The sequence below is a fragment of a genome, unplaced genomic scaffold (assembly GCF_019419815.1).
Source record: "Pyrus x bretschneideri cultivar Hongxiangsu unplaced genomic scaffold, Pyrus_bretschneideri_v1 Contig94, whole genome shotgun sequence".
In the NCBI taxonomy this organism is placed as follows: domain Eukaryota; kingdom Viridiplantae; phylum Streptophyta; class Magnoliopsida; order Rosales; family Rosaceae; genus Pyrus; species Pyrus x bretschneideri.
In genome coordinates this window covers 7,720-32,073 of record NW_025999836.1, presented here as the reverse complement: position 1 = coordinate 32,073, position 24,354 = coordinate 7,720, and the positions used below count along the sequence as shown (strand labels likewise).

Below are 24,354 nucleotides of genomic sequence, written 5' to 3'. Positions count from 1 at the left end.
AGAAGTCCTAGCAATAGAATGTGCAAGCTTCCATGTCTTTAAACTATTACAAAACTGGAACCTTAGGATCATACATCATGTCACTCTACTTCTCTATAAAGCGTAAAGTTAATTAAAAATCACATCCTCCTCCTTGCAAAAATTTTAGTGAATAATAAATCCCATTACAAACACACAGATAACGTCAGTTTAAAGTCAAAACGATGTCTTTTCCACATCTCTACGTATTGAATTCAGAGTTAGTTGATCACATGAGACTTGAATGAATGTTAAAACAGTTACAAAGGCATTTCAATGCCACAAGATGCCCACAAAGAGAGAAATTACCTTGTAGATATTGAAGTACTCTCTACATCTTTGTACATGTTGAGGTCTCAAAGCAAATCCGTAGGTGTCCCTGTCGAGATCATATTGTCTATTAATCTCTTCAACTCAAAATATAACAATTCAAAGGGTGTGTGTGTATATATGCCATGAGTATAACATTTACGAGCATTAAACCGTAGGGGGAAAGAAAGATCAAACATAAAGGCTGCACTTTTCCAGCATTGTGAATTCAGAAACTTAATAGAAAATAACCAATAAACTCTACAGACCTGGAATCAGCCTCCAACGAGCGCTTACTCATCAAGGACAACAACATACTTCACTAAGATTTTCAATTCTACTGCCCATAGCTCTCATTTTCTTTACAACCAAACTCAGAAATTTAAACCTTCCGCTACATTACACACTCAAAGCAAAAACAAAAATCAAACATCTGCACTGCGAATTCACACAAACCCTAACCCTAATTTTCCTCAAACACCATAGATTACCACACAACTTCATCAAAAGTCAAGCGAATCCTGAACCTCACCAAATTCAAGACCAACCAATCCAAGCAGAATCGAAAAATCTTCAATTAAAAAAAATTAATTTAAATTCTACAGGTGAAATTCCAGAAACAAAAATAATAATAATAATAATAATAATAATAATTGATCCACAAGTGCAATGAAACAGAAGAATTTGGGTGTGAAATGACTCGGTCACCTGTGTTTTGAATTATCAGGGTGACCGAGTCATTAGTAATTAGTAATTAACGTAGGAGGATGTATGATGAAGGTTCCCATGTATCTATAGACTTATTAATTAATCAGATATTACAATCTTAATCCTAACTTGATTCTTGAACAACCTTACAACCTTAATTGGAAAAGTTCCAACAAAAACCACACTTACAAAATTCAAATGAAAAACAAACTTTGAACTTACTGTGGTCATCCAAGAGCACTATATTTCGTTGTTAAATTTTGAACTTTGAACTTACTGTGGCAAATACATATGCTTTGTTGTTAAATTTTTCAAAAACTTGAAAGAGAAGGATATATAAAAGCTTTAGGGTAGAAAAACATATATGATTAATATATGCGTGTCAGTATGTGTGTGTTTCCATACAAAATAACAATTTTCATGCCCAATTACAAAGATGAAAAACCTGTAAATCAGCACAAATAAATTGTTAGAAGTTTAATATGGGAAAAGGAGATGTCGAAGCAATGGATCCATCTCAAAATTACATTTGTGGGTGATTAATTAATTAGAAGCAATTTGCCTTGGAGGGGAGTAATTAAGGAAGGAAAAAGAACTTATAATCTACATATAGAGTGGTTCATTTACAACTTAAGCCAATGTGGTTGGACTAATCTTTTCATTTTAATTAGTCCTCAGGGTTTATGAACCTATTTGGAATGCTTTTAAAATAACCAAAAACACTTTTAAAGTGCTTGAATTAAAAAGTAAAAGTAAAAAGAAAAATACTTGAAATGCTTTCTGAAAGAAGCACATGCTTTCAAGAAGCGCTTAAAGTACTTTCTCAAGAAAGCTTGCTTTTCTATTTAAATTTCGATGTAGTTCTAGATAGAAGCATTTTAGTAAAAGTGCTTTTAACTAAAAATGATTTCTAAAGAAGTAATATATTTTGTTAATACATGTTCTTGAATTTTACAAAAAAAATTGCAAGTCACACCTTGAGAAATATGGATATATATGTGGCACAAAAGGCAACAAACATAATTTTTTTTTTCTTTTTGAACAAAGGCAACAAACATAATTTTGTATTATGAATAAAATGAAATTGTACATGCAGAATAATCTAATGCGATTTATGTTTTGCTTTAATGCAATTAGTCTTAGTCGTCGTCTTCGTCTTCATTGTCTTTGGGGACGATCAGCTTAACGGAAACCTGCAAAGCAGGCAGGAAGCAAAGCATTTTTGGGCAGCCAGTCCTTGAGACAAAGCGAGTGAAAACCACCGTGCGTAAAGTCACAAGGCATCACGGTGGCTTTGGCACCTCTAATGAGTTGATATTATACTATATATTTTGTCATAATCTTAGTTTTGATACTTTGCATTATATTTCCAAATATAGGACATTTGACTTTCTCTGGAGCAAAACATGATCAAACGGACGAACTTTGAAGTGTTTCAAATTGAAGGACGCTCGTGAGTCCCTTGGCTTCTTCATGTCCGAATATCGGCTTTTTCTTATTTTCTGGGAATGAAATAAAGAAGCAATGCGTGATGCTGGAAAGTGACATTTTTGGGCTTAATTGAGATTTTTGGAGCCCAAGATGACCATTGTTGGGTTTGTGGCCTTCTAGAGAAGTGTTCTTCTGAAAATAAGAAGGCCATGAACCCAACATAAGTCATCTTGGGCTCCAAAAAGCGCAATTAAGAGCAAAAACGTCACTTTCCAACATTGTGCACTACTTCTTTATTTCATCGCCAGAAAATAAGAAAAAGCCAAAATTTGGACACGAAGAAGCTAGGGACTCACGAGCGTCCTCCAATTTGAAACACTTCAAAGTTTGTCCGTTTGATCACGTTTTGCTCCAAAGGAAGTCAAATGTCCTATATTGGAAATATAGTGCAAAGTATCAAAATTCTCACAAAATAACCAATAAATTAATACTAAAATTAGGACAAAATATAAAGTACAACATCGACTCATCAACCTCCAACTCTTCCAAGCATATAGAACACTTTTGGTGATCGTCAGGATTGATAGTCACTTTCGTCATGGTGTCTGCCTCGGCCTTAGATGCTGCTAGGAGATCTTCATTAACATTGTCACTAGTCCCCGGATCAGTAGACTAACATACGTACTGACGCTGGGGACTCTACTAGACGTCATCGTAAAGATAGCAGATGCCTCTGCCTTTTCATTTGCATGATTAAGCCCTACTTCAGAAGAAGACATGGTTTTGCTAGCTTTTGTAGTTTTCTTTTGAGAGAGACGAAAGAATATGAAAGGGTTAAGTGGATATACATAGGAAGGGAGGGAAAGGATTGATTTGTTGTTACTTGGAGAGCAGGTCACATATGTGTTAAACCTATTTTAATTAGGAAAATCGATTTAGGGTTCGTTTGGTAAGTCTTTTTATATGATTGAAAGCACTTTTAGAGAAAATGTTTTTGTTTTTAAAGCATTTGACGTGCTTCATGCTAAAAGCACACATTACGTGTTGTGGATGCAAATTTCCGCCGTTTTCTCCTTTGACGAAAATGCACCTGCAAAATAATAAAACCTAAGATTAAGGCCAAAAGCCTCACGCGCCCATGATGAATGGGGGTGGGGGGCTTTGGCCGAAGAATTTCCAATGCCAAAGTTAGAATTTAAGAGAGAAAATGTTTAGGATTTTTAGGGAGAGAATGAACTAGCATTTTAGTGGGAAAGCATGGCTATTTATAGGGGAGTGGCTGGCCCTATTTGCAGAATAGGGGCTGGCCACATATAGTCAAATTGGGAGTTACCTTTTTAGTGAGGATTTGATGAGGAGTGATGAGTGGGTTGTGAATAAATACCATTTTGATCACCTTTGACTCTTCCTTGATTGAGCCATTATTGTGTGTTACATGCGTGTGGGAATCTTGGTGTGCCTCGAGGGTAATTTTTTCTTTTTAACCCAAAAGTACACGTGTCGCCTCCATAATTTTCTTGATTATTTTTTGCTCCACAAATGCCCCTACACCTGCTGGGATGCTCGCATGAAAAGGCAGCAGGTGTAGAGATCTCCAACTTTGATGCAAATTCCCACTTGGACTTAGAATTAGATTCTTCTACGAAAGGGAAATAAATCGCCTTCAAAGCCTATTTAAGCCTACCTTAAGTAAAGGATTAAATCAACTTCGGTGGGCAATTATTTATTCCTGCAAGACAGAGAGAAAGCTAGAGGATATTTGTTCCCCCTCCCCTAGCATTCTTCTTTGCTTGCATGTGCAAAGAACCATCTTTCGTTAATTTCTTTGTCTTCTTCGCACCGTACCAATGTAATAAAAAAATTTCTTTGTCTTCTTCTTGGTGGTGCTGCCACAGGGCAGCTGTCTAGGTGGTGCGGCACAGGGCCAGGAGTCGGCTTGGCATCAAGGAGATAGTGTGGCAAGGGCCACAACTTATGCTGCTCAGCTAGATTGAAGCCAAGGGCTGGCTAGGCATGGGCCGAGGAAATGGCGTGGCATAGACTACGGTTTGGTCTGCCACGTCTGGGTTGCTTGCCAAGAATGAGGAAATTTCTTGAGTTTGATTTCTCAACTGCCGTAGATAAAGCAATCAAGGATGAAGCTGCCAAGATCAGAGCTGCTGAAGATGAAGTGTCGGATGAGCGAACTGTTTAGTGCAAAGTGGCTGTTACCCCTTGAACATTTGCTGCTTAGCTGGTCTTCAAGTATTTGATTTTTTGAGCTATGTGGTCTTCTCGCACTAGAGAGCAATTAGTTTATCCTCTTGCACTAGAAAGCAGACCCAGATAGGTGTCTAGGAATTAGTTTACCCTCTCGCATTAGAGAGCAATTAGTTTATCATCTCATACTGGAGAGCAAACCCAGATGGATGTCGGGGAATTAGTTTACCCTCTCGTACTGGAGAGCAATTAGTTTATCCTCCCGCACTAAAAAGCAGACCCATATAGGGGTTTGAGCAGTTGTTGTAGACAACAGCTAAGCCAGGCTTATGCATAACTTCTTGAATCTTCATTGAGAATAAAGAAATGGATCAACTGTGCTGAAAGGTAGAAACTACATAGCAAACTGGATAATCCTCGGTTTACAAGGTCTTGTTCATTGAGCTGCTTGAGACTTCAAACTTATTTGGATAAGCCTGAACGGGTTCAGGGGTGATGGAGATTTTCCCCAGCATTCCATCATGTTGCTACTTGATGAAAGTCAAATGTTTCTTTCTTTCAAAGTTGCCCGTAGCTTGAAAGTGCTCAGACCTGGCAAAAATGATATTAATTCACATTGCCTTTGATGAGGGTTTAGTGTTGGCTTCCGCTATTTCTATAGGCCGTATCGTTGACCTATTAAGATACTCATCACACCGACCCTCATTTGTTAGCTTCTCAAGGTGTTGCTTCCACTTCAGGCAATCGTTGGTAATGTGGCCTGGTCCTTGATGGAATACGCAATACTTTGTATGATCTTGCCTGGTAAGATTGCCATTCATGGGTGGCAGCAGTTCGAACCAAGGTTCGTTCTTGAGCTTACGGAGAATCTGGGCGATTGAAATTGTGAACTTGGTGAATGTTTCGGGCGCAGAGTTTTCTTTAGTCAGGGAATGTTCCATGTGCTTATTTTTCGACTCGTTTTTGGTAGATTGCTTAACCTTGTCCCATAGTACATGCTTCTCCACCAAAGCATATGAAGCTGCCAGGGTCAGTTATTCTCCCATGATTAATTCTTTGAATAAAGGGTGTTTAGTGAGAAACCCATTTCTAAATGTTGTTGTTGCTATGTCTTCGTTGCAGTCAACAATCTTGGCCTTCTCCGCTTTGAACCTCTTGACATAGTTGTGAATTGTCTCCCGAGGGTCTTTTATGATGCTGAAGAGATGGTCAAACATCCTTTTGATTGAGCAGTTAGATGAATACTCCTTAATGAAAACCAAGGAAAATTTGTTGAAACTCTGGATCGACCGCAACATCAGGGTATGGAACCAGTCTTGCGCCTCGCTTTTTAGAGTTATGGCAAAAATTTTGCACATAAACATATCGGTGTTGTGATATCCCGTCCCCAAAATTATTATTTTATTTTATTCTTGACGTATTTCGAAGATTTGATTAGAACTAGTTCTTTATTTCTCCAAATTTAAGAAAAATGAAGTAAGGGGTACTTTAGTCATTTCTAATTTTCTCGACCTTTTCGGTCAACTCTTGAATTGGTTAGGTAGAGTTCGATTCCATGAGTGCGTAGGCATAAACAGATCTTATTTCCGAGTCAGAATGGAGAAGTTAAAGCCGTTTGAAGTTGATGGCATTTTGGTAATTTTACCAAAATACTATAAATGGGAGTGAAACCTCCAGAAAAAAGGGAGGTTTCTGAAAATGGGAAAAAAACACTGTTACTAACCCGTTTTAGGGAGATTTGGACCCATAAACCCACCAAACTTGACCCGTTTGTATCTTTTTCATCCGAGCTCCATTTTGGGTGATCTTGGTGTCCATGGAAAGCTCTTGACGATCCCTACATCTCTATGATGTTAGATTTCTCCATTTCTTTTCCATCTTTGCAGTTCGAGGTCGCAAAGCCCACGACTTTTCCGGCGGGTTTATCATTTTTCCGGCGATTCCGGCAACCATTTTCTTCGAGTGAGGTATGAAACTTCATCTACTCTTCATAATCTTCAATGGGTATGCTTAATTTGTGCTTTCGTATTCATTTTAGAGTTGGGTGTTTAGAACCCTAGAAATCTGGTTTTCTCCGGTGAAATTGGACGATTTCCGGTTAGAATTTATCGTCGGCCTAGTTGTGAAAGGTGTTTCCCTTGTTGAGCTCTAGCTACCACGTAAATTTGAGCTCATCTAGATAATATTGAAAATTCGGGGTTTCTAAACCCTCCATCTTGACTTCCACCGCGTGTGGCAGTGCGTGGGATTGTTCACGAGTGTTGTCTAGGTTTCAAATACCTTCTAGTGACCCTGTGAACCTATGTCTAGCTCGGTTTCCAAAGATTCAATTGTTTGGTGTGGTGATCAATTTGGACCGCCACTTGTTTGTGTGATTGACGACAATCCAACCATTGGATCATAATGAAACTTTAGTATGTTATTCTTGAAGCATAATGTGGACTTTGGGAAGTTATGGATCATAAATCTAATTTGCAGATCATTGTGGACCCCATCGTTGAACGGGAGTTGAATTATAGTCAACATGTCTCGGAACGTTCTAAATAATAAAATTAGTACTATGGGAGACTAAAGTGAAGTCTAGTGGGCCTACATTGGTTAGTGAGTGACTTGAACACATGTGATATGTTTATTACCTTGATTTCTTATATTGGTATATCTGTGAAATTGACTTGGTCTTATAATGTGATTCTATTGAAATGTGATTATATATATATATATAGATATATTTAGCCATAGACCTATGTTTATTAAACATGATTTGGCTTGTGTACTGATGATGATCGTGATATGTGATTTGACGTGCATATTCGAAAGGTGGTTGATTTACATAGATGGTATGATATGATGAAATGTGAGTGACTTAATATATGTGAATATGAAATGGTTTTATAATCCTTTTTCCTATAAATTGTTAATTTTCATATTTAGCGAATGATATAGTTATATGAAGTGGGATTTGACGTGCATATTGGACATATGGTTTGTTTTGTGGCTTGATTTGATGAAGGTGAGGGCTAGTGGTGAACCGTTAACCCATTGTCATAGGGTTTGTTGCTTTGAAACATGTGTCAATGCTCGTTTCATTATTTCATTTCTTGTTTCGTTGAGCCTTTATAACTTGAGTAACTTGATTCATGTGTTGTTTCATTGATTGGTGGTTATGCAATGTACTCCGCGATTCCGTTGAGTGATAGTCCGGAATCGTATCCTGGTTTGGATTCCGTTGAGTGATGGTCCAGAATCCTTCCTACTCCACTCCACGATTCCATTGAGTGATGGTCAGGAATCGTATCTTGGGTTGGGTTCCGTTGAGTGATGGTCCAGAATCCCTCTTACTCCGCAATCCCGTTGAGTGATGGTCCGGGATTGTATCCACCTTAGTTCATTGAGTTTAGTTTGAGATGGTTGCAAAGGTGTAGGCTTGGGATGAACTGTGTCGCTCTAATTCCACTTTCATTGTGTGTATGTAAATATGGGTGTGCGATGTTATGGTTGTTTGAAATGAACTTTTGGATGTCTGGGTGACACCCTCGGAGTTTTCAAAAGTTTGGTATTGATTTCTTATGAAAGATTTATATTTGAGGTTTATAAATTATGATTGATGGCTAGTTTTATTATTGTATCACATGCTTATTTTATTGTCCCTCACCGGAGCCTCTCAGCTTATCTGAGTGTCTGATTTGCCAGTGCACCAATTCCATAATATTGGTATTGACTTTACATATGACAGGTCTGGGTAGATTATGAGAAACCGCTTGATATTTTGGTTCCGTTGAGTGGTCCGGAACCCAATGTAGTTGGATTCCGTTGAGTGGTCCGGAATCTTTGCTCTTGTTCATTCCGTAAGGTGATCTTAGAATCCTAAATTCGAGTAGATGGGAATTACCCACAATAGATATTGTGAAAATAAATTAGAATTACCACGTTATTATTCATAACCCAAGTTGGGAATTATGTAGAGTTCTTTAATTAAATTCGTGAAATGATATGTTATCTCACTGATTGATTAACATAATTAAATATTAATATTGTGCTTCGTGATTCCTTGATATGTTACAAGCTATGTATTGAGATATAATGTTGGAAGTATAGTGATTGGTATGATGAAGTGAAATGTGATTTGACTTATGTATTGGAAATGGTTGTAACATGTGATTGAAATGCATATTGAATTGCGTGGGAGATGTGAGGTCTAGTAATTGACCAATAACCCATTGTGATGTGGATTTGTGCTCGATATTGCTTCGTTTCGTTGAGTTTTCGTGAATTGAGTAACTTGAATCATGTCTTGTTCCTTCGAGCCATTGTTATGCTTCTTGGACTTCCATTCAATTCTGTTGGGTGCTTTGGAACTGAGTTCTGCTTGGATTCCGTTGAGTGATGGTCCGGAATCCCCTTTTGCTGCATTGGTCCGTTGGGTGGTCCAAAATCCCATTTTCCAAAGATGTAGTCTTCAACCGAATTGTGTTGCTCTAGCCTTGCATTTTGACATGTTGTATGTGTTATTAATGATGTGATGGTTGACATTATTGATTGATGTGATTATGGAATGACGTTGAATATGAGTGTGGTTATCATGAGTATTTTAGTTGATTAATATTTCTAGAGAATAATGTGTACTTTGTTATTCTTAACTATGTTATACACTATGAAATGCGATTTTTATGTGGGAAACATGATGAATCATGTGATGGATGAAGTGGAAATGTTAATCGTCATGTGGGATTGTTATGTTGGATATCATTGTTATTGTTATGATTAGACTTGTTGATAAATGTGGCTAGAGAATGGTATTGTACTTCGTTGGTTCTTTGAAATGATATATGTTGTGAATTGCAGTATCATGTTGCGACATAATGACCTATATATTGATGGAGGGGAAATTATGATTTTCAGGTGGGTTAGTTATGTAACCCTGAGTCTAGTAATTTCATGCTTGTCAAGTTCTATTGATTGATTGAGAAATGTTATACCTTTCGACTTAATCGGACTGTGTTATATATCAATTATTATGCATGACAACTACGAGTGGCTTGATCCCTATTTAGGGTACGTAGGCAGTCTAACGGGGAAGTTAGATGCAGCCATAATGCTTACGAAATATAACTATGCAATTCGATTAATGAGTTGTGCTTGCCCATATCTCGGAGGTGGGGTATGATAGATACGAATTTTTGGTGACGTCACGTGTCAATTTTGGACGTATGTCAGAATTGGGGCGTGACAGGTGTTCCTATAGAGGATCATGGCACTGCATTAATGCTTGAGATGTCGATCCAGATCTTCGTCTCCCTTGTACAAAGTGAAGTGAGGCATAGTGAACCTGCGAGGTGGATCTGTCCGCTTGATCTCATCCGTGAATGGTGACCTGCTTATGTTGGTCATGTTTCGTCGAAGCGCATCGTCAGTAGCCTCGTTATGCTGGAAATTGCACAATCGTTCGGTCATGAGCCTCTCAACTTCTTCTTGAATTTGCCTCTGCTAGGCAGTGGAAATTTCGGCTGCCCCCCGGTCGTGACATGTTAGTCTAGGCCAATTTCCCCTATGTTTGCCCCGTCTATATTGTGGCTACGGTGCAGGTGGCACGTTCTTGGCAAGCAAGCAGGCTGTTCATAGGTTGCCGGTTAAACTTGAACCAAATTGAGTGACTGCTTTTCTCTGTTCGTCGTGCTGCCTACTCCGATGTGAGGTCGAGAATGCTCCTTGGGGGCCTAACTATGAATGAACATTTCGTCTGGAAGGTTGTCCATGTTGATAATCGGAGTGTGGCCTCAACTGTGAACGTATCCTAATCTGTGGGCTTGATTAGGAGTGCACGCTCCTCTGCCTGCTAAGGCGAGAGTATACGTTATCCCGAAGACCCAAGTGGGAGTGTAAACTGCCAGAACGCTCGATTCGTGGCTGGCTGAGGGGCTACTTGCCGGGACGCTGCTGGAGAGGTTCATTGTTTACCCTGTCCTGCTTCTGGACACCTCGTTTAGGGCACGCTGCACCTCGATACCCTACAAAAGCTGATTCACCAAGGTCATCTGCTGCACAAGGGCGCTTGTCAACTCTATAACTTGTCGAGATAAATGTTGTTCGCCATGCAGGATAGAAAGGCTTGGATGGTAGGTTTCACCATAAGTGGTAGAAATGTAGTGGACTCCGAGTGCAAAATTTAAGTCAGGATAGGTCAAATCTGTAGAAACTCAGGGTGAAAATGCCCCCGGTTCAATTGTTGGTCCAAAAATCTAAAACCGTGACAGTCGAACCGATCGGGATCACCAAATGGGTCATGGGAGTGGGTTGGATCTACGCTGCTGGGGTGGCGGCTTGGGTTGAGAGGATTGTTGGCACAGATTGGGCCTACGATGCGTCTTGGGCTTGCATTACTAGGGTAGCGACTTGGGTCAGCCGTGACAGGCCTGGCTCGGCTGCCTTGCAACGTGGGCTGCTTGGGCTACTAGCATAACTGCTCCCTACTCTCCGTGGGCTTGCTTCCATAGAGCTAACCTACTCGCCACTGCCACGGTCGTCTTCGTGGCTGCCATAGTGGTGGTGCTCCATGGTGGCAAAGTTGTTCCTCTTGCCATCGTGTTGAGCCTTGTGGATCATCATGGTGGGGCTATGTCTCATCCTTCATCATTCAATCCAGATCTTTGAAAGTAGGAAGTTCCGTTCATTGTCGTTTTCGAATTTCCCGTTATTGTATTTTTTTTTCCCTTACCTCTATTCAAAGAACTAAAAAATTCTAGGAATAAGAAAGTACGAAAAATTTACGAACGAATGAGAAATGAGAAACTTTGAATGCGAGAGTCTTCTTCGAGCGTGTGAATCAAACTCTCAATGAAAGCACCAATTTGTGGATGCAAATTTTCGCCGCATTCTCCTTTGACGAAAATGCACCTGCGAAATATAAACCTAAGATTAAGGTCAAAAGCTTCACACGTCCACAATGATTTTGGGAGGGGGGCGAGGCGATGCTTTGGCCAAAGAATTTCCGATACCAAAGTTAGAATTTTAGTGAGAAAGTGTTTAGGAATTTTTTGGGAGAGAAAGAACTAGCATTTTAGTGAGAAAGCATGGCTATTCATAGGGGAGTGACCGGCCTTATTTGGAGAATAAGGGTCGGCCACATATAGTCAAATTGTGAGTGTAATTGCAAGATATTATGTGAAATAATATCTTGCAATTAACTGGACAATTAATCCCAAATTGAATAGGAAAATTCGGAGTTACCTTTTGAGTAAGGATTTGATGAAGAGTGATGAGAAGGTTTTGAATAAATACCATTTCGACCACCTTTGACTCTTCCTTGATTGAGTCGTTATTGTCCGTTGCATGCGCATGGGATTCCTTGTGTGCTTCGAGGGTAATTTTGTTCTTTTTACCCAAAAGTACACATGTCACTTCCATAATTTTCTTGATTATTTTTTGCTTCACACGTGCTTCTTGTTACTTCAAGTGTTTTTTCATAATTAACTTGCATTTTTATTAATGTTTGGTTCCAAAAATATTTTATCTAAAAGTACTTTCAATTGTTTAAAAGCACTTGCCAAACGAACTCTTAGTAATTTCCATAAAAAATAAGGAGTTAGTTTTACCGAACAATAAGGAAAACCATTTAACCCACACTAGTAAGTTCGGTTTAGCAATTTCCATAAAAGATAACGAGTTAGATTTCCTAACCAATAAGGGAAGCCATTTAGTCCAAACTAGTAAATTACTTGGATAAATTTTTGTGTAGCGGGAACACTTGCACATGTTGTACTATTTCACAGGTTAATATAGTGAGTGTCAAGTTTTTCAACTTTGAGAGTACATTAATAAAATAAACAAATAAATATACCCATTATAATTTGTATGGAATAATGACACAACATAACATTGTTCTGATCATAATTTTTTTTGGTTGGAACATGCAATTTGTTGATCTCTTCCATCTCAGATTAGCATATGTATTTTTTATTACGACGTGATACGATATTAGAAGCATTTTGCCTTGTTTTATTTGGAGAGTAGTGTACAAAAAGATAGTGAACTTCGACTTATAAAATATATATAAAACATTTGGCCAACGTGGTTTGGACTATATTGTTTGGTAATTGTCGTTCTTTGCTTTGCAAAAGAACTTCCCTCTTCTGAAGAAATTGTTGATAGATTACGGGAGGCCAGACCCGAACACCGAACACCGAACAGAATCCGATGACCCGAATTTTATTCATGTAACAAAGACACTTATACATATCCAAATACACACAGGTCCGTATCTATAACAAGACTACATAATGTGCATGCATAATTAGGCTGACGAACAATCTGTTGATGGGCTCAGCCACTTATTTATACCGAGTCCGCAGCAGAATATTTCACAGGTTTACTGTTGCTCCTGTAACGAAAAGTATTCCGCAGAGGTTAGCAAACCAGCATAATGAATATAGAAAGAACGACTGAGCACAAATTTCGTAATTTAGGTCAGCAAAAGAGAATGTACCACGAAGTGCTTCTTGAACATTGCAACAATCTCCTTTGGATCAGCTTTGGTTACCTTGTATGCCTCAATCTTGTTGATTTCCTGCACAAGGATATATAACAACCATACTAATCACCATCTTTATGAGATATATTACTGAGAAGCGCGTCCTCTATCAAATCGGATTTTAAGATAGTGGTTAACGGAGTGCTTTTGCTTAGAGTTCTTGCTCAGAAACCACTTAAACAGCTAGCTTAGTCTCATGAAACGTTTAAGTTTGTTTTTAAATATACAGTTCTATGACTTGTTAATGTACCTCCAAGAATGCTGCTAGTTTAGGCCTCCCAGCTGTGATGTCGTACTTGAATACGTCTGATAAGAAGGCTTGGAACCGCTCAACGAACGGGATATAGGCTATGTCCACCTGAATATCACGAATTCTTATCCATTACTTAAGCACTTTATGTGCTACTACTAGCTCATTTTATTAGAAATACAAAAACATTAATTGGCATGTAGATAAATTGTACATTCAACTTACCAAACTAAACTGGCCCAGAAGATACGGCCCATCGTCAAATTTCTTAAGAGCATTTTCCAAGTAATCAAACTGCTCATCTGATGTAGATAACCAAATTCAGTCAGTGTCAATTCATCAACTAAAACAGTCACTAACGGGAGAATCTTCCAAGTCTTACCAGCTGCTTTTACCGTGTCTCCTTCAATGAGCGAAACAAGGACCCCACGAAGGTATCGACATAAGTTAATAATTCTTTGCCAAACTTTTTTCTCTCAGGGTTGTCCTAAAAACAATTTCGCAGCATCACTCTGGTCAAATTTGTGAGAGACAAAGGCGCATGTTACTTGAGGCACAATCAAATTCTGGATATCTTACAATGGGGACAAGTGAAGGCCCTTCGAAGTTGTTTTCGAGGTATTTGATCAGGTCAAGACTCTCTCCAATGACTTTTCCGTTGTGCTCCAGAGATGGCACCTATAAAAATAATCAATCAAGAGATTTATCCAGCTTCACCAAATTTTCCACAGATAATCAATGGCAGCAAAGAAGAAAGAACACTAATTTTTGTTCAAAATTATACCTTGTTTTCAGGGTAGACCTTTTCCTTGTACCAATCAGGCCTGTTTTGAAGATCTATACCGACTAATTTAATCTTGTCTTGCAAACCCTGCAACTCAAAAATTTCAACAAAAACAAACAATAAGACATGGGTTCTGATTAATTCTCAATTTACCAATTCATGAAATGATTAAAATCAAATAACGATGACATATCCATCAAATATAGCCAACAAAAAACAAAATCTCGAAAAAATCATTTCCGCAATTGGGATTTGTATTTCATCATATTAGCCAATTTCTCAAACAACAAATTGAATTATCTTATAACAGGATCATTGCCAGAAGCTCCAAAGGCAGAAAAATGGTGAAAAAAAAAAAGAGAACAAACCTTGTAGTTCCTAGTGATCCAAACCCGTTGTGCAAATGGACATGTGTAATTTACGTACAACCTTCAAAACACAAAGCAACCAGTACACATCAAAACATGGTAATCAATGAACAAAACAAAACTCAGTGACCAAAACAACAGTACCAACTGAGAAAAATGAAAAACAAGGTGACCAAAATTGAAATTCGGACGAGAAACAAGGCGAAAACAGCCAGAAAAATGTGTTTTATCTTCGGGAAATTGGCTGAAATGATCACATTACAAATTTTAATTGCCAAAACAATCAGTTTTCAGTATTTTATGTCGTCAATGTATGATCAATATATGGTTAGTATTTGAATTTATCAGTTCAGCAAATGGGATTTGTAATCAATCATTTCAGACCAAAAAAGTGGAGGAAAGAGGGAAACCTTGTAGTGCCGTCAAAGAGAGGAGGTGGGGAGGAAGTGGAATCCAACTGTGGAGGAAGTTCCTCATGCCTGCAACACCCAGAAACAACAAAAATCTTGGATTACTTATAGAAACAGTAAAAAAAAAAAAAATATTCAGATGAACCCAGAAAAAAGAAAGGCCTAGAAAGATGAGAAATCGTACTTGTACGCCATTTTTGGTCCTCTGCAGTGATTTTTGTTTTGTTTTTGGCAATCAGAATTTGGCGCAGAATGTTGTCTGTGTACAAAGTGGGTGGTAGTTTTATAGGGGACTCGAAGGTGGCGGTGGAGTCGCCGCTCGCCAGCAATGACGAAATGGTTGTGTTTTATTTTATTTATTTTATTTTTGTCAAAGAAAATGGCCTGCGTTGCTGTTTACTATTCGTGCGCGACTTTGGTGGTGCATGATACGTATCGGGGACTTGATTTCTCATCCGTTGGATTTTGAGTATCTCGTACGATCTGGGTTTTCGTGTTGGTCGGACGGTTTGAGAGGACAATTGGGGATGACGACTTTATCGTTTTAATATTGTGAACTAATAATCCCGCTATTCAGCAGTCAGTCGGTGTGGCCACGAAGTCGGGAAGAGTCTAGAATCTTGGGTGGAGTAATGAGTGTCTATTAAAAAATCGCATGAAGTCGACTTGCATGGAATCAAAATATAATAGAGTATCATGCTTTGGTGAAGGATGTCCAATAAGATTACCTAAGTCGAGCAACTCTCTTTAGAATTTGAATTTCAAACAAAGTGAAGAAAATTAGGAGCAGATGCATGAAGGGGCAAGGGGAGTAGGAATTCCCGTAGATCTTTATAGATGATTTGGATGTTGTTTTTTTGAAGGTTGGAGTTTCCTTATGCATGCTCTCCAACTACTGAATAAAATGTCTCGAAAAGGAGTTGTCCTTATTATCTTTTATGAAAATATTATCTCAAGAAAAGGACGTAGTTTTATAATAGTTACTTCATAAGAAAAAAAATATAGAAGCAAAAACTTAAAATAAAATATAAATTAAAAAAAAAAAGAAAAAAAAAAGGCATACCCACATGTTACAGCAAACCTGAATGCTTCATTCTCAACTTTTGATGATCAAAAGCTAATTCGTTTTGCTCAAAATTTTCTACTTGTCAACACTTGGCACTTCAAGCTCAACTTAGGCATTATATTCTTGATATGCATTGAAGTAGTGAATTTTATCAATTGAAATAAATTGGTAGTTACCAAAAAAAAAAAATGGTGGAGACGAGGAGGAATATGGTATATAATCATGTCTAGTTGCTAATTACATTGTCTTTGGTTATACTGGTTGCGACTGCTTTAGTGGAGAGAGCATTTTCTGCTATGAATTGTGAAAAGTTCATTGCGTAATTGAATGAAAGATCAATAGTTGAGTGAAAGCATGGTTGTTTATATTGAGAGCAGTGTTTTTCTTCCATTGATAATGAAGTAATAATGTTTCCAAAATATGAAAACGCGTCATGAACAATTGTTACTTGTTCTATAAATTATGAATGATGAAACTACAGTTTAATTTTTAAGGTTATTATACATTTAAGAAATGTTTGTGAACTTTTACATATGACCCTGCTAAATAATTTTTCCTGGATTTGCCACTGAAGAAAATACTTAAATGTGATCATCCTATCACCACATTCTGTTACTAATCCACATATATTATAGTATAAGTGGATGACATGTTTAAACTACAATATTAATAACGAAACAACGTGTTATAATATGATTAGGTTGTAACACAATGTGTTTAAAGGTCACGTGGTAAGAAAATCGAAATTGTCTAGTTGGTCTATTCCTCAACCAAACAAACATCGCGTTAGTCTTGTTTGGTGCGTAAAAGTTGAATTGGATTGTACAAATGAAACAAGAATACACCATTTAGCCAAAATTAAAATAAATAAATCATTTGGCTAAAAGAATACGGGTAACTTGCTATATATAAACATTTCACAGATTTTCTATCCATCCATCCATCCATCCATCTGGCTTCTCATTACAACCAAAAGAAAGCTATTTCTTACATGATTTACCCGTACACCCATCTCATCATCACGGAAATCGCCTTTGCCGGTCCATCATTATTGGACTAGGAGATGTTGGAAAACTAAGAGTATACACTACTAACAAGTTTTCTAGATTACTAACAGAGGTTAACATGATACCTGAGGCAACCATGTTTTTGGTTGAAAAATGCAATTCTTCTACTTGTTTAAGACCTTATGTTCCAAAGGTGATAGAACCCTCAGAATCTCAGATCAACTCTTCACAAGTAGGAATCGGATTATATATACACAGGCTTCATCTAATTTCCATCTATCGTGGAAATCAGTTACCTGCAGTTGCCGGCAATTTTCACCGAGTAATGGATAAGCGGTTATCAATTGCTGCATGTTATCCACATATACTTGCTTATAGGAAGCAGTTTTTCCACGTGTGCAACTTACATCAGATTGTATTGTTACCAAATACATTTCATCCTTCACTAAATAGTTTAGTCCAATTAAGTTTCTAACATTCTCCCACTTGGACATAAACTAATCATTTAATCGAAGTGTTATCACAATTACAATATTGACTCCTTAGTGATCACATCCAGTTACACGTAACTTGCTTCCCCACATCTACCAGTATTAGTTCAAATGTCAAACTCTAGAAAACCATGTGCAGCTCATTGGCACATGGACTCTAAAATCACTGTCATTTGAATCTAATATGTATGATGTCAAACTTTCAATGAACTTAACATTCATTTTTCTATGATTCAATTCAATCAACTTTATGGATCATCTTTGGATAATCACAGTTCCCTTTACTGAATTAAAATCATATACCACTTTGTGTTATATAAGCTATATAACTCAGAATAATCATAAAGATTCAGCACATGCATATTTATTACTGCAACTCAGTCTTAAACCATCACTTCTTAATTGTAATAGCATACTGATAATCATGCAAATACAAATAAATAAGCATTCATACATGCAATTCATATAAGAGTTTCTTACTCCCACATTTCAGCAGATTCCAGAGATTCGTGCACACCCATCTTCATGACATGTCCTTTGAATACTCCCACTGCTAAGGGTTTTGTCAATGGATCAGCTATCATAGAATTTGTGTCAATATGCTTGATCACAACCTCACCCTTTCTCACATGTTCTTTGATTGACAAATATTTGATGTCCATCAGTCTTGTAGCTTCTGACTTCTTATTATTTTTAGAGAAGAAAACAGCTGCCTTATTGTCACAATACAACACCAGTGGCCTTGAAATTGAATCCACAATTCCCATGAACTTGATCAAATTCTTCAGCCACAATCCCCTCTTTGTGGCTTCAAAACAAGCTATAAATTCAGCTTCCATAGTTGATGTAGCCAAGGCCTTTTGTTTTGCACTTCTCCACGATACTGCAACTTCAGCTAGGAAATACAAATATCCACTGGTTGATCTTTTATCATCTGTACAACCCGCAAAATCCGCATCAGTGTAGCCAAACAGTTCCAAGTTCTCCACTTTCTTATATACCAGTATGAATGACTTAGTCCTTTATAAGTATCATAATACTTTCTTCGCTATAACCTAGTGTTGTTCACCTGGATTAGATTGATACCTTCCCAACACACTTATGGCAAAAGCCAAATCCAGTCTCGTACAAACCTGTGCATACATTAAACTCCCAACTAATGATGCATAAAGTTTGTTAATCATGCTTTGTATTTCTAAGTCATTTCTCGGGCACTGAGACTTATTCAATCTATCTCCCTTCCCCATTGGCACTTCTCCATTTGAATAGGTTTGCATATTGAACCGATGCAATACCTTCTCTATATATGATCTTTGTGAGAGTCCTAGCAAACCCTTTGATCTGTCTCTAATTATCTCAATCCCAAACACATATGACGCATTTCCCATATCTGTCATCTCAAAGGTATTGGATAACAATTTCTTAGTTTCATGTAAGAGGTTGATATCATTGCTAGCTAATAAGATATCATCCACATACAAAACAAGAAATATGAATTTCGAACCACATACCTTGAGATATATGCAATCATCTATTTTATTCTCATTGAAGCCAAGAGACGTGATTTTCTCATCAAATTTCATAAACCATTGCCTGGAAGCTTGTTTCAAACCATATATTGACTTTCTCAACTTGCATACCATATTTTCTTCTCCTTGCTTAATGAAACCAGCTCGTTGTTCCATGAAGATTTCTTCCTCCAAATCACCATTCAAGAAAGTTGTCTTTACATCCATCTGATGAAGCTCCAAGTCATAATGAGCCACTAGTGCAAGAATTACCCGAAGTGAGTCCTTTGTTGAAACTGGTGAAAAGGTTTCTGTATAATCCACCCCTTCAGTTTGTGTGTAACCTTTGCCACCAACCTCGCCTTATGTCTTTCAACCTTTCCATGTGAGTCTTTCTTTGTTTTAAAAACCCACTTATTTCCTATTGGTTTAATATTGGCTGGTGTAGGAACTAAAATCCATACGTGATTTGTTTGCATGGATCTCAATTCTTCATGCATTGCTTCCAACCATTTATCAGATTGCGAGCTGTCCATCGCTTCTTGGTAAGTGGCCGGATCATCAGACACACCCTCATTCATTTCAACCTCATGATAATACACCACATAGTCATCAGGGATGGCTGACCTTCTGGCTCTTGGTGGCAATACCCTTCTATCATTTATCACCCCTTGCATTGAAGAACTCATTGGTACCTGAGATGAAAAAGCTACATTTATTGGACCAACATAAGAATTTAGTGGCACATCATTTTTATTTGTTTCAATTATTTCATCTTGATCACTAAAATCTTCAAGTTGAAAATCCACTGTGGGAGGTTACTGCAACTCCATTGAACCTTCAAAATTTTGATCTTCACGAACATTTCTTTGCTCTTCAAAGTCAAAGGATGGCAATGCCTATGAACTGCTCGATGCTTCCCCATTCTCAATAAACTTGGCACTATTGGATTCAAAAATTCTATTCGAAAGGTTTGGTGCATAAAATCTGTAACCTTTAGAATTATAAGGAAACCCAACAAAATGATAAGAAATGGTTCTAGGATCCAATTTCTTCTCATTAGGATTATACATCCTTGCCTCTGCACTGCAGCCCCATATATGTAGATGATTCAAACTCGGCTTCCTACCAGTCCACATCTCAAAAGGAGCCTTGCAAACTGATTTACTAGGAACACGGTTTAAAATATAGTTTGCCATTTTTAAAGCTTTTCCCCACAAGTGTTGTGGAAGTGTTGAACAACTCATCATACTTCTCACCATATCCATCAGTGTCCTATTCCTTCTCTTAGCCACACCATTTTGTTGTGGTGTGCCAGGAGTAGTGTACTGAGCCTGAATCCCACACTCTTCCAAATATTGCGCCAAAGGTCCTTTGGATTGACCCTTCTCTATGCACCTGCCATAGTATTCCCCTCCTCTATCTGACCTTAGGATCTTTATGGACATTTCTTGTTGTTTTTCAACTTCAGTTTTGAACACTTTAAAGCAATTTAATACAGAAGACTTATCCAAGATTAAATAGAGATATGAAAATCTAGAAAAATGATCCGTAAAAGTCACAAAATACACATTTCCACAAAGTGTTTTGGTTGGAAAAGATCCACAAATGTCTGAATGAATAATTTCCAACAACTTTAGACTTTTAGTTGAAGTTTTCTTCTTAGAAATTATTAATTTTCCCTTAAAACACTCAATACAATTTGATAAGTCAAAGAAGTCTAAAGTCGGTAGGATATTATCCTTGACCAAGCGATCCATTCTAGTTTTCAAAATGTGTCCCAATCTTCTATGCCAAAGCATAGAAGATTTTTCATTTAAAAACATTCTTTTACTCGAACCCATTGAATCAACATTAAGGCAAACAAAATCATTCACCGCTGAACACAACAATTACCACAGATCATTGACTAGAAAACAAACTCCAAGAACATCTTTTGGATTATTTTTCAAGTACATTCTGATACTCTCATTGTCTCCATTGAAAGCCAAACCATATTTTACAAGTTTTGAAAGAAACTAAATTCCTTCTAAGTGAAGGTACATAGAGTACATCAACTAATTCTAAAATAAAACCACTAGATAATTCCAGCTTGAGATTGCCTACTATTTCCACAACCACTTTATTGCCATTGCCAACGAAAACTTGAAAAACTTCACTTCTTGTAGTTGTGACTCGTCTTATGAAACCCTGCAAAGAATTGGTGATATGAACCGAACACCCAGTGTCAAACCACCAAGTATTTGGAGGGACTTCAACAAGATTAGTTTCAAAACAAACAAAAATTTTAACAAAAATACCTTTCTTAATTTTCCAGTTCTTGAGTTTCTCACAATTCTTCCTTATGTGTCCAGTGTTTTTGCAAAAATAGCACCTTATGTTGTCCATAATTTCCTTATGATCCTTCGGTCCCTTAGAGGAAGAAGCAGCTATAGCAGTTCCTAGAGAAGAGTCTAGTTTAGAAGCCTTACCAGAATGAAACATTGGCCTCTTCCCTTTGTTGGTGTGCACCAAGTTCACAGCACCAAAGTTGGTGTTTCATTTGAGCCTGCCTTCCTCCTGAGCACATATGGACATTAGTTCATCCAGTGACCATTTTTCCTTCTGTGTGTTGTAAGTGATCTTCAGTTGATCAAAGGATTGAGATAGGGAAGTCAATGCCATATGAACAACAAAAACATCATCAACCGGGACCTCTAAGTCCTTCAATTTTGCTGCAGTGTCAACAAGCTTTAGTATGTGCTCCCTTACACTTTTGCCATCATTAAACTTCAAACTGGTCAGCGTCGTCATCAATTCACCCATCTCGGCTTTCTCGGACTCTTTGAACTTTGCTCCAATTGAATCCAGAAAATCCTTAACTTTGTCACTTGCATGTATCCCACCTCTCACAGTCTCACTCATAGTTCTTCTCATCACCATGAGCGACATCCTGTTGGCTTTCTACCACTTTTCATGCTTCAAACGTTGCTCAGCAGTCGAAGAGTCAGTCAGCGGTGTACGTTCATCCTCTCTCAGTGCTAAATCGAGATCTATCGGGCCCAGCAAAATCTCAATGTCTTGTTTCCACCTTTTGAAGTTTCCTCCATTGAGAGGCTTGATCGATGAAAGGCTAAGTGCAGATGATGTTGCTGAGGTAGCCAAATAAAACATTAAATACAATTTTAATTTCATGCATCACTTACACATGTTTATATATCCCTTTTTGGTCAGAAATATAAACACCCCTTAAAAGTCATCATGTACATTCTGACCACTTCAATCATCTTTTATCACAGATATATCAAGTCTTTGGACAAGATAATTACAAGATTACACAAGGAATGATTCATTGAAACCTTATGCATTTTATATATTCTTTCCTTTGGAAAAGAGTATGAACATGCAATGAATCTTTATATCCTTCTTTGCCAGAATATACATCCAAATCATTCACTTTGGTGAATTCAAAAGACACCCTCATGCATTTTATTGAAAGTATCGGTGCTATCATATGTTGTCGGATGAACTAATGGAAAGCATGGATGCATTGAAAGTATCGATTCGGTGCTATCATGTGCTTTGGTTCAACACGTCATAATTAAAAATAAAAATAAAAATTCACATGCTTGAAAACATATGCAGTTCGACACTTACATTCGAATCTAGGATTTGTTAATTTGGCTCTGATACCAAATGTTGGAAAACTAAGATTATATAATACTAACAAGTTTCCTAGATTACTAACAGAGGTTAACTTAATACCTGAGGCAACCATGTTTTTGGTTGAAAAATGCAATTCTTCTACTTGTTTAAGACCTTATGTTCCAAAGGTGATAGAACCCTCGAATCTCAGAACAACTCTTCACAAGTAGGGAATCGGATTATATATACACATGCTTCATCTAATTTCCATCTATTGTGGAAATCAGTTACCTGCAGTTGTCGGCAGTTTTCACCGAGTAATGGATAAGCGGTTATCAATTGCTGCATGTTATCCACATATCCTTGCTTATAGGAAGCAGTTTTTCCACGTGTGCAACTTACATCAGATTGTATTGTTACCAAATACATTTCATCCTTCACTAAATCATAGTTTAGTCCAATTAAGTTTCTAACAAGAGAAACTTAAATCTTCACATAACTCATGCTCAAAACGCTCTGCAAGACATGACCACGACATGAAAGGAACATTTTCTTTACAACCAAACTCAAATTTTAAACCTTCCGCTACATTACACACTCAAAGCAAAAACAAAAATCAAACATCCGCATTACGAATTCGCACAAACCCTAACCCTAATTTTCCTCAAACACCACAGATTACCACACAACTTCATCAAAAGTCAAGCGAATCCTGAACCTCACCAAATTCAAGACCAACCAATCCAAGCAGAATCGAAAAATCTTCAGTTAAAAAAATTAATTTAAATTCTACAGGTGAAATTCCAGAAACAAAATAAAAAAATAGATAATTGATCCACAAGTGCAATGAAACGGAAAAATTTGGGTGTGAAATGACCTCGGTCACCCTGTGTTCCGAATTATCAGGCTATCAGCAAGAAGAAGGATTTAGAGAATAAACCTAATACGTACAATTAGTTACGGAAATGCAGAAAATTAGGGTTAGATGACACGTTGAGAAACGAGAAAACTAAAGAGAGCGCGGGAGGCCGTTGAAGCTCGGGTCCGCCATTGTAGCTCGGAGAGAGAGAGAGAGAGAGAGAGAGAGAGAGAGATTATGGTTTCAGGCGTTTAATTCGGAGAGATAAAGAGAGCCAGTTCGTTGATTACATTGAAACCGAAATTTGGGCGAAACGTTTCTCTCTCTCTCTCTCTCGTCTGAGTGAGTGAGTGTGGAAGCTGAGCGCTCCTCCATGGACCATGTGTAAGTTTCATTCAGAGCTTTCTAGTTACTTGGAGACGTTGAGACTGCCAGTTTTTGTTGGTCACGTGAGCTTTTTAGCGGGACTTGGAGGGAAATTTTTGTAAACTACTGTCTACTCGACGGATGAAACTCCTCTTTGCCTTATTTTATAAACAAAAATTATTTAATACGATGAAATATTTTACGCTAACAGGTGGAGACAGTAAGTTTTCTTGAAACCACTGACAGCTATCCAATTTTTTTAAGGGATTTCTGAATTTTAATCTTTGAAGAAGAGTAAAATTTAAAAAAAAAATCTAGTGTTAGATTGATTATTGATTTTAGATCCCTTTCAAATTTATATTATGTTTTTGTTTTTATATTTAATAGAATATTTTTTTTTGTCAAAGTTTTTATATTTAATAGATAACTTAT

At 37.5% G+C, this 24,354-nt stretch overlaps 2 pseudogenes; both read right to left on the bottom strand.

Annotated features, from left to right (window-relative positions):
- The window catches only part of LOC103930885, a 36,539-nt pseudogene extending 12,608 nt beyond the window's left edge, over positions 1 to 23,931 (bottom strand).
- Positions 12,831 to 15,331, bottom strand: LOC103930906 (annotated as a pseudogene).
- Positions 23,932 to 24,354: the final 423 nt, after the last annotated feature.